Source organism: Sorex fumeus, unplaced genomic scaffold, assembly GCF_029834395.1.
Source record: "Sorex fumeus unplaced genomic scaffold, SorFum_2.1 ptg000013l, whole genome shotgun sequence".
In the NCBI taxonomy this organism is placed as follows: Eukaryota; Metazoa; Chordata; class Mammalia; order Eulipotyphla; family Soricidae; genus Sorex; species Sorex fumeus.
Window position 1 is genome coordinate 6,452,429 of NW_026606070.1, and position 12,681 is coordinate 6,465,109.

The window sequence follows — 12,681 nt, forward strand, 5'->3', positions numbered from 1 at the left end:
GTGGGTAGGGTATTTGCCTTGCACACAGCTGACCCAGCCGACTAGGGTTCGATTCCTCAGCCCCTCTCGGAGAGTCCGGCAAGCTACTGAGAGTACCTCACCCGCACGGCAGAGCCTGGCAAGCTACCCATGACGTATTCAATATGCCAAACACAGTAACAACAAACTCACAATGGAGACATCACTGGGCCCACTAGAGCAAATCGATGAACAATGGGAGGACAGTGCTACAGCACTACTACCCATAATCCAGTGTAGGTACATGTGCCTTTGTGACAGAACTACTCAGACCTCTCAGAATTTTAATTTCAGTTCCTCACTTGTGTTACTTCTATGGGTTCTTGTAATTTTGGAGATTTCCAGTTTTGTACTTGAAAAGGGGTCCAAACCCCAGGTCTATTCTATTGAAGAGTATCTATAGATTTTTTTCTTTTGGGGTCACACCTGGCAATGCACAGGGGTTACTCCTGGCTCTGCACTCAGGAATTACTCCTGGCAGTGCCCGGGGGACCATATGGGATCCCGGGAAAAGAATCCGGGTCAGCTGCGTGCAAGGTAAACACCCTACCTGCTATACTATCTCTCCGGCCTGGTATTTGTAAATTCTTGATTAAAACAGAATGTAGATTCTTGAGTGCTGACAGTAGGTAAACAAATATTCACCATGTTTTCCTGCGGCTGATAAATTTGGAAACTGGCTGAATGCCCCTCAACCGAAATTTTGTTGGGATGGCAGTTTTGTCACAGTGTGGAAAATGACAGCTTTTGTTTTGATTTCAGCTCATCACCTTGAAGCTGTAGATGTGTTTCATTAAGTATATTAAACATGTCTGCCAAATAAACTACATCTTTTCTGGAATTAATCAATCAATCTGGTTCGTAAAGCATCATCTTCGCCTTCTACAAACTTCAGCCTAAGTGAAATTGCTTATAAAACCAACCAAGGGGTCAAGTTATAGTACAGTAAGTACTATAACTTAGTAAGTTATAGTAAGTACTAAGTAACTTACTAAGTTATAGTACTTACTATAGTATAGTAGAGTAGAGTAAGGCACTTGCCTTTGCACATGGCTAACCAGGATTCATCCCCAGCACTGCAGTTCCCCGGAGGCCCTCCAGGAGTAATCTCTGAGCGCCACCAAGAGTAATCCCTGACACTCTGACAGCCAGCTACGGCCCAACCACCCACTACCACCCCACCAAAAAAAAAAAAATCATAACAAGCCCCTTTTGGTAGCCAGTGAACTTCCGTCTAAAGAAGCAAGTGATTAAATCCTTCGTTGTTTTCAACACAAAGTTGTCCAAACAAGGTCACTCAATGCATCTGATTTCGTTCATTGCTTTGGTGAAATACAGGCTATAATAACTATTTAGGGACTCGGTCCGATTTTTGGCAACTAAATGCTGATGAATGGCACAGTATAGAATGAATACATTTGGACTCAGTTTTTAAAAAATATGCAAGAAAACCCTTGTAGTGCCCCAACCATTGCTAGGCACCAACAGCAGCAGCTGGCAGTTATTATTCGGAGATATTTCTTTTTCCTCTAAAAATTCCTCCAGAGCACCAAATAAAGGGTGTTGTGAGGATCCTCCCAGGGTGGGAGAAGCATGCTGAAAATAGACTATAGACCAAACATGACTGCCACTCAATACCTCTCTTGCAAAACACAGGACCCAAAAGAAGAGAGAGAGAACAAGGGAGAATGCCCTGCCACAGAGGCAGGGTGGGATGGGGGGGATGGGGGGTGCGAGGGATGCTGGGACCCGTGGTGGTGGAGGATGGGCGCTGGTGGAGGGATGGGCACTTGATCATTGTATAACTGAAACCCAAGCACAAAAATTTGTAAGTCTACAACTGTACCTCATGGTGTTTCACTAATTAAAAAATAAAATTAATTAATTAATTAAAAAATAAAAAAATAAAAATTCCTCCAGGGCTAGAGAGGGAGAACAGAAAAGAGGCAAAGTAGCTTCTTGCCCTGCATGCGGCAGACCCTGGTTCAAATTCCTGGTACTGGGGCCGGAGCTATAGTACAGCGGGGAGGGCATTGGCCTTGAACGCGAGCGGTCTGAGTTCAATCCCCAGCATCCCATATCGTCCCCTGAGTATTCCTGAGTGCAGAGTCAGGAGGAACCCCTGAGCATCGCCGGGTGTGACTCTCCCCCTCAAAGAAAGCAAATTCTTGGTACCATACACAGTCCCCTGAACTCTGCCAAAGGTCACTCCTGAGCACAGAGCCAGGAATAGACCCTGAAACACTGCCAGCTACGGGAAAAAATATTCTCCCAATGCACTAGATATTGATTATCTGTTACTATCAGTTTGCAAATGTTGAGCAAGCAACTCATGGTAAATTGTCTTCTTTTCTGAACTGCACGTATGCTGAAAGTAAGATTTTTTTCCCGCTGGCAAAGTTGACTCATAAAGCTGTATAGAAGCCTGGGATGTTTTTAAATATTCACGAGTTTCCACCATTTTCAGTCATTTCATCGATTCTTTTTGTCTATTTAGTTTTGGGTGGACCACACCAGCGATGCTCAAGGTTATGCCTGGCTTTTTACTCAGGAATTACTCATGGCAGTGCTCAGAGAACATAAGGAGAACTAGGGATCGAACCCAGACCAGCCACATGCAAGGCAACCAAGCCATCCGGTGTACTATGGTTCCAGCCCCATTTCATCAATTCTCTGTGCTGTCTTATTGCTCAAGGAGATTTTCTCTGGGATATTACACGCTGGCCTGTGTAACATAGAGTATGTTTCCCTGCTAATAGGTGGTAGGCTTAGTTCTTCCCAAGTAGTAAGCAGCTTTTCCAACTTAGGAATCACTCGTAGAAATCCCATCATCCTCTTGTTTGGGTGTTATTGAGAAGTTCTGATAGTTTCAGTTGTATAAAAAATAAAATGTTTTTAAGGACGTGAAAACAAAGTAAGGTCTTACTTTTCTTCTTGGTGTGAGCTTTTGCTCTTGTAGTCTTGACGGATGCATGGCTTCATTTGATAAAACTTTTTGGCAAATGAGGGACAAAGACTGACCTAGGGACTGGAGAGGTAGTGTAGCAGGCTGACCCTGTTCAATTCCCGGCACCCCATATGGTCCCAAGTCTTGCCAGGATGATCCATGAATGCAGAGCCAGGAGTAAGACCTGAGCACCTCTGGGTGTGGTTAAGAAAAAATTTTTTTAAAAGATAGTTAATTGTAGGCTACTGAATAAAGATATAGTACAACTAGTCTATACTATTTTGTGATGGCAAAAGACAAAATATTAATGAGACTCTTAAATTTTGTTCTTTGCTCCGCATGATATATGTCTGAGATTAAATTACCAAATACCTTAATTTGTAAAAAATTAAGCTAAAATAATTTAAACGATTAAATTGCCAAATAAGCTAAATATTTCCAAAAATAATTAGTCTAAAAATATATCACATGCTCTTTAAATCAGTTATTTCAATAACTGTTCCTTATTATCATATACCTAATTTGCCAGTTAACGCGGATGATCCTAACAGACATAAGTTAAAAAAAATTGTTTTGGGAGCCACACACAGCTATACTCAGGGCTTACTCCTGGCTCTGTGCTCAGGGTTCACTCCTAACAGTGCTCAGGGAACCATATGTGATGCTGGGGATCAAACTTGGGCTGACTGTATACAAGGAACGAACAGGGTGAGAGACTGTCTGAGTTCATCATGTCGACCAAGACCATTCATGGTAACTCACAGTTCCAGAAGGCAGAATCTAAATGATGGACATGGGAGTCTCCCGGTGGACGATTCCACAATGAAATAGACCACATCATATTCAATCGACGGGTTTGCCTGACTGATGTCGCTGTTGTCCCAAAATTTCGAACGGGATCGGACCACCGTCTCCTTCGTGCAAAATTCTACTTCACAGAGCGGGGAGAAAGGGCTGCAAAGTTCAAAAAGAGAACTCCCAGAATGACCACCAACTGGGAACTCTTTGGTACTATTGCGGCAACATGGGAAGATGCCATTGTTGACAACATTGACGAGGAATACGATCGACTGGTTCAGCACCTCCATGATTGTGCAAGGAACGCCAAGAGAGAGATAGCCACAAAAAATCGCCTATCTTCGAAAACTCTTGAGCTAATTCGCCAGTGTGGTTTGGCGCATGCCTCAGGCAACCGCAAGCTAACATCCGAGCTCGCAAAGCAGTGCAGAGATGCGATCAAGGAAGACCTCAAAGAGAGAAGAGCAGAAGTACTGGTAGATGCGGCAGAAGCCGGGAAAAGTATTCGTAACGCCCGCCTGTCCTTCGCCAACTACAAGACCAAGATGACTGCCCTCCGACGTCCTGATGGATCCATCACATCCTCCAGAACGGCAATGGAGAAGATTATCCATGACTTCTACTCAAATCTCTTCGATAGCCATGTCCACTTGCCGACATACCAAATTCCACAGGATGGATATGTCATTCCCAATGTTCTCCCTTCTGAAATCCGACACGCCATTTCGTCGGTAAAGAAACAAACAGCACTCAGCCCAGACAAGGTCAGACCTGAACACCTGAAGAACCTGCCGTCAGTACTCATCAATACACTGGCTCGGCTCTTCACTCGCTACCTGTCTGAATGCAAGGTTCCGTCCCAATGGAAAACCAGCAGGACCGTACTACTGTTCAAGAAGGGAGACATCCATGACATTGGCAACTATCGCCCGATCTGCCTATTGTCTGTCATCTACAAGTTGTTCACTCGAGTCATCCTAAATAGGATTGGCAGAACACTAGATGAAGGACAACCATGCGAGCAAGCAGGGTTCCGCAAAGGATTCAGCACCATCGACCATATCCACACGATAACCAAACTCATTGAGGTTTCTCGGGAGTTCAAGATGCCGCTCTGCTTAACGTTCATTGATTTAAAGAAGGCCTTTGATTCTGTTGAGATGGAAGCGGTCATTGAAGCCCTAGCCAATCAGGGCATTCAAGCCCAATACATCAGGATCCTCCGTGAGCTGTATTGCGGATTCACTACCAGGATCTCACCATTCTACAAAGAAGTGATCGTTGATGTCAAGAGAGGGTTGCGGCAGGGTGATACCATTTCACCAAAACTCTTCAGTGCCACCCTCGAGAACATCATGCGACGACTGGAATGGGAAGGAATGGGAGTGAAGATAGATGGTCGGCAACTACACCACCTCCGCTTTGCTGATGACATCGTTTTAATAACACCAAACATCAGCCAAGCGGCACAAATGCTGGCCGACTTTGACCGTGAGTGTGGAAAGGTAGGACTACAGCTGAATCTTACAAAGACAATGTTTATGAGAAACAGCCTTGTTCCTGACGCCCCATTCGCTCTCAATGGAACGACCATCTCTGAATGCAACAGCTATGTGTACCTAGGTCGAGAGGTCAACATGACAAATGACCTGGCACCCGAGCTGCGCAGGAGGAAGAGAGCGGCTTGGAACGCCTTCCAGAACGTCGAAGAAATAGCTAAGAGGACGAAGAACCTCCAGCTCTGGGCACATCTCTTTGATTTCACTGTTCTTCCTGCATTAACATATGCCTCAGAGACCTGGGCCCTACGCAAATAAGATGAGAACGCTATTCAGGTCTCCCAAAGAAGAATAGAAAGAGCTATGCTTGGAATATCACGTTTCACGCAAATAAGAGAAAGAATCCGGAGTTCTGACATCCGTCGAGGATCAAGGATCAGGGACGCTGTCTCATTTGCCAAGGTGTCGAAAATCAGATGGGCTGGTCACGTAATGAGATTTAAAGACGACCGTTGGACTAGAGCTGTTACCGACTGGATTCCACGGGATGTCAAAAGACCGCGTGGCCGCCCACCTACCAGATGGTCAGACTTCTTCGTCAAGATCATGAACGATCAGTTTGAGGCTCTTCATGTTCCCGGAGCGAACAGATGCCATTGGGCTACACTAGCACGCGACAGGGACAACTGGAGACGTTACTGGCGCCCGCTCGAGCAAATCGATGACTAACGGGAAGTTAAGTGATTAAGTGATTAAGTATACAAGGCAAGCACCCTCCCCTCTCTCTCTCTGGCCCAGATATAAATAAATATTTCACATGGGTTTTTTTTTATGATTTTCCTTCCATTTTTGTTACAATCATAATAAAAAAATGACAAATATACTGTACCTTCAGAGGGTATTACACTGACACAGACTTGCTCTGATTTTATTATTAGTAAACCCTAGAAGACACAAGAGATCCAAATGTTTCAGAAAACATCTAAAAACACTCCTGTGTGAAAACAACCCAACTTGCTCTTTATGCGATCAGATTCGGTAACGGTCAAAGGCATCAAATATGGGGCTGTAGCAATAGCACAGTGGGGAGGGCGTTTGCCTTGTATGTGGCCCACCTGGGTTCGATTCCCAGCATCCCATAAGGTCCCCTGAGCACTGCCAGGAGTGATTTCTGAGTGCAGAGTCAGGAGTGATCCCTGAGCATCGCCGGGTGTGACCCAAAAAGAAATTTAAAAAGCATCAATAAGTTCGATTTAAAATACTTACTGCACAATTGTTGACTGTCACACAGCTGAGAAATGATCATTTCAATTCCATACGTGTCACCCATTTGTCATATCCGATTAACAAACTGGCTCCCGCAAACATTCCAGACAAGCACGATCCCACGCTCGCCTCTGCTCAGGCCCGTTATGACATGTCAGCACTGACCACTCTCATGATAGCGCGCGTTCTGGACGTATTTGGAAAATAAAGCAAGCACCGTGTCCTATACCACACATGCACAAATGTTCTTTCAGACTTTTGCCTCTTCTTTCTTTTAGGGGGGGGGGGTGTTCCCACATGGTACTCGGAGGACCTGGGGGCCACAGGGGCTCCTGGTTGGCAGTTCACAGTGCAGAGGTGACACTGCTTCAGCCCAGCAGTGTGTGTGTGGGGGGGGGGGCAGAGTTACGGGGGTCACCGGGGTCATGGGGGTTGAGGGGATGCATTGGTGCCAGGTGTGGAATCAAAGTTAGCCACAGGCCTTCTCTGAAGCCCCTCTCTTCCTCTGCGCTCCCACTGTCCCTATTTTTCCTCCATCTGCACCCTCAAACGCCCCTAACGCCCTGTTCCAGAGCACAAAAAAATCCTTTCCGGCATCTCCCACACCTTAAACACCCGCATTGGAAACAGGACTTGAAATGAACCTCAAATCTGACTTCCTGCCACGTAGCTTCAGAAACAAGTCTGCAGAGATCTTATCTGAGGAAGACAGAATAGACTTCCGATTTCTTTTCTCCTCCCTGTCCCTCTTTTTCTTGGGATAGGGTGACTGCACCGTGGAGGGCGTCGGGGCTTCGAGGAGCCAAGCTGGAAGCAAGGCCTAGGCCCTGCCCTCCACAGAGAAAGCAACGAAACCGTGTGGCTGCATCTTTCTTTATTTCCAAGTCGCATCCATTGTGTTTGTACCGGAGTTTCTTTCTCCACTATGCTGTACTCGGATGCTCGGGTGGCTTCCAGACACGGGCTGTTGTCAAGTGCTGCAATGCACACAGGAGGACTGACGTCTGTTCTGAATAGGTCTGAGGACCTTGGGGTAGACGCCAAGAACGCGTGCCAGAATTTCTGGGTCAGAAGCAAGCTCAATTCTTGGGTCTGTTTTGCTTTGTTTTGAGAAATATCCGCATTGTTTTCCAAAAGGGTTGGAGCTAGTCCACATTCCCAAGGGCGATGTGGGGGAGGGTTTTCCCCCATCTCCCCACCAACACTGCTTGTTTTTGGTTTTTGTTGTTGTTGTTGTGTCTCAGCCTAACTGACTTATTGACATCTGCATTTCCCCGATGATCGGGACATAGTGCATTTTTTTTCATTGGCCATCCGGCTGTTTCTGTGAGGATGTTTTACTCCACTCTCTGCCCACTAGAACATTCTGGTGGGGGGGGGGGGTGGTATTGGAATGTTGTTCCTTGAAACCCTCTCAGAATTCGTACTACAAATCACAGTGCAAAAAAAAAAAAGAAAGAAAGAAAATCCTGAGCTAGAGCGATAGCACAGTGGGCAGGGCATTTGCCTTGCACGCGGCCGACCCGGGTTCGATTCCCAGCATCCCATATGGTCCCCCAAGCACCTCCAGGAGTAATTCCTGAGTGTATGAACCAGGAGCAACCCCTGTGCATCACCGGGTGTGATCCGAAAAGAAAAAAAGAAAAATCCTACAAACAACAATCAGGATCACATTTTCGCTGCTCTGGGACCACGTGAAAACTTCTGGGCTGTCCTCGCTTACCGTGTCCCTCCCAGCTGTGATGGCCATGAGGAAACAGCTGGCTTCCAGCAGAGGGGAGAGGCCAGCCTCAGTCATGAAGAATCGAGGCAGTTGGTTTTGAGTTGCGTTAGCTCGGGCTCCTGCAGGCCCTAGACTGGGTGTCTTATGACTCAACCAGCAGACTCAGGGCTCAAACCCAGCACCTCAAACTGCAAGGTTGTGCCCCCCAACTCAGCTCCACTGCCAGCCCACACCTGGTGTTCGAAACAAGGAAACTTCTTTTCCGTTAGAAGCTGCAAAGTCCAAGGTTGCAGTTCTGGCTAGACCACTTTGGGGTGAGGACTCTCTGCTCTTTTGTTGCATTTTGGTTTTGGAGGTCACACCCTGAGCGGTGCTCAGGGATCACTGCTGGGTGGATCAATCCGAGGGGACAGAAGGGACCGTCTGTGGGGCCAGGGATGGAACAACAAGTCGTACTCTGCTGCTCTGGCCTCCTCTGCTCTCCTCCCCCTGGGCTCTGCACGCGCAGGGCTCCCTTTCCCTTCATTTGGGGGGATGTGGGGGATGGGGTTCAGTCACAGCAGCCCATCTGGTGGCCCCTTGGAGGGGGGGCTCAAAGGGCCCAACTTTTATTGTGCCTGACAATTCTGCTAGTGCAGAGGCATTTGTCAAAAACAAACACGTGGGCTGGAGCAATAGCACAACGAGGAGGGCTTTGTCATCCACGCAGCCGACCCGGGTTCAATCCCCAGCATCCCATATGTTCCCCCGAGCACCGCCAGGAGTAATTCCTGAGTACAGAGCCAGGAGGAACCCCTGAGCATCGCTGGGTGTGACTCAAAAAAGCAAAAAACAATAACAACAACAAACAAACACACAACCCAATCTCCCAAGCCCTGCCAGGAATGATGCCTGAGCGCAGAGCCAGGAGGAAGCCCTGAGCACCACCGGGTAGAGCCCCCTTCCAAAAGTCATCAGCACACCCAAGAATAGTTGAGATAAGTACCTGGAGGTATGCTCCATGGCTTGGGGGCCAGCCGCACATGCTGGGGGGAAAGGCAGCTCAGATAGACAAGGGAACACCAAGTAAAGGGTGTTGAGAGGATCCGCCCAGAATGGGAGATGCATGCTGAAAGTAGACTGACTCTAGACGGAACATGATTGCCACTCAATGCCTCTTTTGCAAACCACAACACCTAAAAGGAGAGAGAGAACAAAAGGAAATGCCCTGCCACAGAGGCAGGGTGAGATGGCGGGGGTGGGGAGGTGGGATCTCTGGTGGTGGAGAATGGGCACTGATGGAGGATTGGGTACTCGATCATTGTATAACTGAAACCCAAGCACAAAAATTTGTAAGTCTACAGGAGTGATAGCACAGCGGTAGGGTGTTTGCCTTGTGTGCAGCCAGGCCGGCCGAGCCTGGTTTGATTCTTCCGCCCCTCTTGGAGAGCCCGGCAAGCTATTGAGAGTACCTTACCTGCACGGCAAAGCCTGGCAAGCTCCCTGTGACATATTCAATATGCCAAACACAGTAACAACATGTCTCACGGTGGAGACGTTACTGGGCCCGCTCGAGCAAATCGATGAACAACGGGAGGACAGTGACAGTGACAGTGACAACTGTAATACCTCATGAAAAAAAAAAAAGTTAAGTATACGGGAAAAAAAAGTCATCGGCAATGACAACAACACATTCGCTACCATTCAAGCTATTGCAGAGAAATAGAAGGGGAGATGTGGGCTGCTGGCTGACACTGAGAGCAGGTCTGTGACAGTCGGAGCCTCTGCCCAGGGGAAGCGCGTGTCCTAAGGGTCCAGGGTGGAGGTGGACCTACCCCAGGACTCACAGAGGGCCAGATGCTAGGTGTGGGCCCGCAGTCAAGACATCGCTGGATGGTACGCTTGGTGGGAAGCGCGACAGAATTTTAAACAGCACCAGTTTTGCAATTTTTCTGTTCGTTTTGGGGCCGCAGTAGGACACAGGGTTTACTCCTGGCTTTGTGCTTAGGGATCTTTCCTGGCAGTCCTCAGAGGACCAATCTATAGAGTGCCAAGGATGGTGGAATTTGAATCCCTTTGAAATGCAGGTGAAAACCTGGTTCTCTAAATACCAGACTATTTTTTTCTTTCTTCTTTTTTTCCTTTCTTTTTTTTTTTTTTGTTTGCTTGTTGGTTCATACCTGGCGATGCACAGGGGTTACTCCTGGCTCATGCACTCAGGGGCCCATACAGGATGCTGGGAATCGAACCCGGGTTGGCTGCGTGCAAGGCAAACGCCCTACCCGCTGTGCTCTCTCTCCAGCTCCCAGACGTTTTTTTCCTTACTGTGACTTGGGGTACAGACGCTATCGTTCACTCTTTCAAAGAGCATTAACATTTTCCCCTCTCTAGTGTTGGGCTCCATCTGCCCTGCCCGGCCAGGATCGCACGCTTGAGAGGCTGCTTGGAGAGACGGCGCCACCTGCTGGGCAAACGCTGTGCGCACATCTCTGCACCAGCCCAGCTCTCTCAACCGGCGCGGAGGGGAGGGTCGGTGAGGGTCGGTGGGGGGCGGAGGGGGAGAAGGGGGCGGGAGAGAGGAGTTAGGTTTGGCAACCAAGATCAGGACTTCCAGGTCAAATATCCTTTGAGCCCAGGGCCCAGTGAAGCCCAAACTACTGCTAGAATCAAAGATTCCCCTTCTCAGGCCCCTCTGCTGAGAGGCTGCACACCAGGAGCACTGCAGAGAGAGCAACAGACGGAACGTGCACCACTGCAGCTCTGTCCCCGTGCTCTCTGCAGACAGAACCGAGCCTCTGCGCGTCTCGGAGATTCCAGGACAGGACCCTGAGTTTATCCGGATTCACTTCCAGCTGTCTTCTCACTGCCTGGCTTTTTTCTTCTCACAACCCATCGACTTTCCCGTCTGGGTTTGTGCTGGGGGCCACACCCAGTGCTACTCCAGGCTCTGCACCCAGGGGTCACTCCTGGTGGGCTTGGGAGACCATCTAGGATCCAGGGAATAGAAACAGGGAGGGGGGTGTACTCACTGTACTCTCTGGCCCCCAATCTACTTTCATTTTTTATTTTCATAAAGCTGTTCACAATAATGGATTACATTCAATATTTTAACACCAGTCCCACCACCAGTACACCTTTCCTCCATTATTTTGAATTTTCCCGCCACCACTCAAACCTGCTGAAAAGGCAGATGCTAATTTATTTATTTTGTGTTGCTTGATATGATAGCACAGAGGTAGGGCGTTTGCTTTGCACATGGTCGGCCCAGCCGAGCCGGATTCAATTCTTCCACCCCTCTCGGAGAGCCCGGCAAGCTACCGAGAGTATCTCGCCCACACGGCAGAGCCTGGCAAGCTCCCCGTGACGTATTCGATATGCCAAACACAGTAACAACAAAGTCCCACATTGGAGACGTTACCGGGCTCACTCGAGCAAATCGATGAACAGGACAGTGACAGTGATAGTGCTTGATATGAATAGCACAAGATGTCGCATGGCCACTCTTGCAGCTGCGCACTCCTGGAATTCTAAAATTTTAGGTAATTAGGGTCTGGTGAAATCTCTGCAGCAAGCTGCTTGCTCGGTTGAGATTTTTTCATGAGTCTCTGGATCACGGCTGTTAAGGAGCTTAAGTAGCAGCTGGAGGCAGTTCGTGGCCGTGACCTCCAGGGTCCCATAGGGACGGGGAGATGGGAAGAACCAGCTCATCCCCTAACCCCCTAAAGGCCTGGAGTTTGCTGTCATTGAACCTGCATACCTGCCCCTTCTCACTGGGTTCTAGAAGTTAGCGACCCCTAAGAATCCCAGCAGCCGCCAATTCCCAGTCTGCTTTCCTTTTTTTTTTTTTCCCCTTTTTGGGTCACACCTGGTGATGCTCAGGGGCTATTTGGCTCTGCACTCAGGAATTACCCCTGGCAGTGCTGGGGGACCACATGGGATGCTGGGGATTGAAGTTGGGTCAGCCACGTGCAAAGCAAACACCGTACCTGCTGTACTATCTCTCCGGACCCCCAAACTTCTTTCTACTTCAACTTCTTCTGAAGCTCTTTTCCCACCACTTGAAGTGGGAGTTTCTCAGGACCCAGGACATAATCCATCTCCTTGCCCTCCCTTTCATGTCTCATGGCCCAATACTGCAACGTTTTTTGTTTTTTGCTTTTTGGGTCACACCCAGAGATGCACAGGGGTTACTCCTGGCTCTGCACTCAGGAATTACTCCTGGCAGTGCTCAGGGGACCATATGAGATGCTGGGAATTGAACCCGTGTCGGCCGTGTGCAAGGCAAACGCCCTCCCAGCTGAGCTATTGCTCCAACCCCAATGCTGCAACTTTCACTTAATTCTTCGATCTAGACCTGTCCTCACCTACTCCTTTCTCCTGTACCCTTTTGATCAAACAGTACATGGGCTTCTTGCTGTACCCTGCGATGTTTGTATTCGACCTAAAGTCCT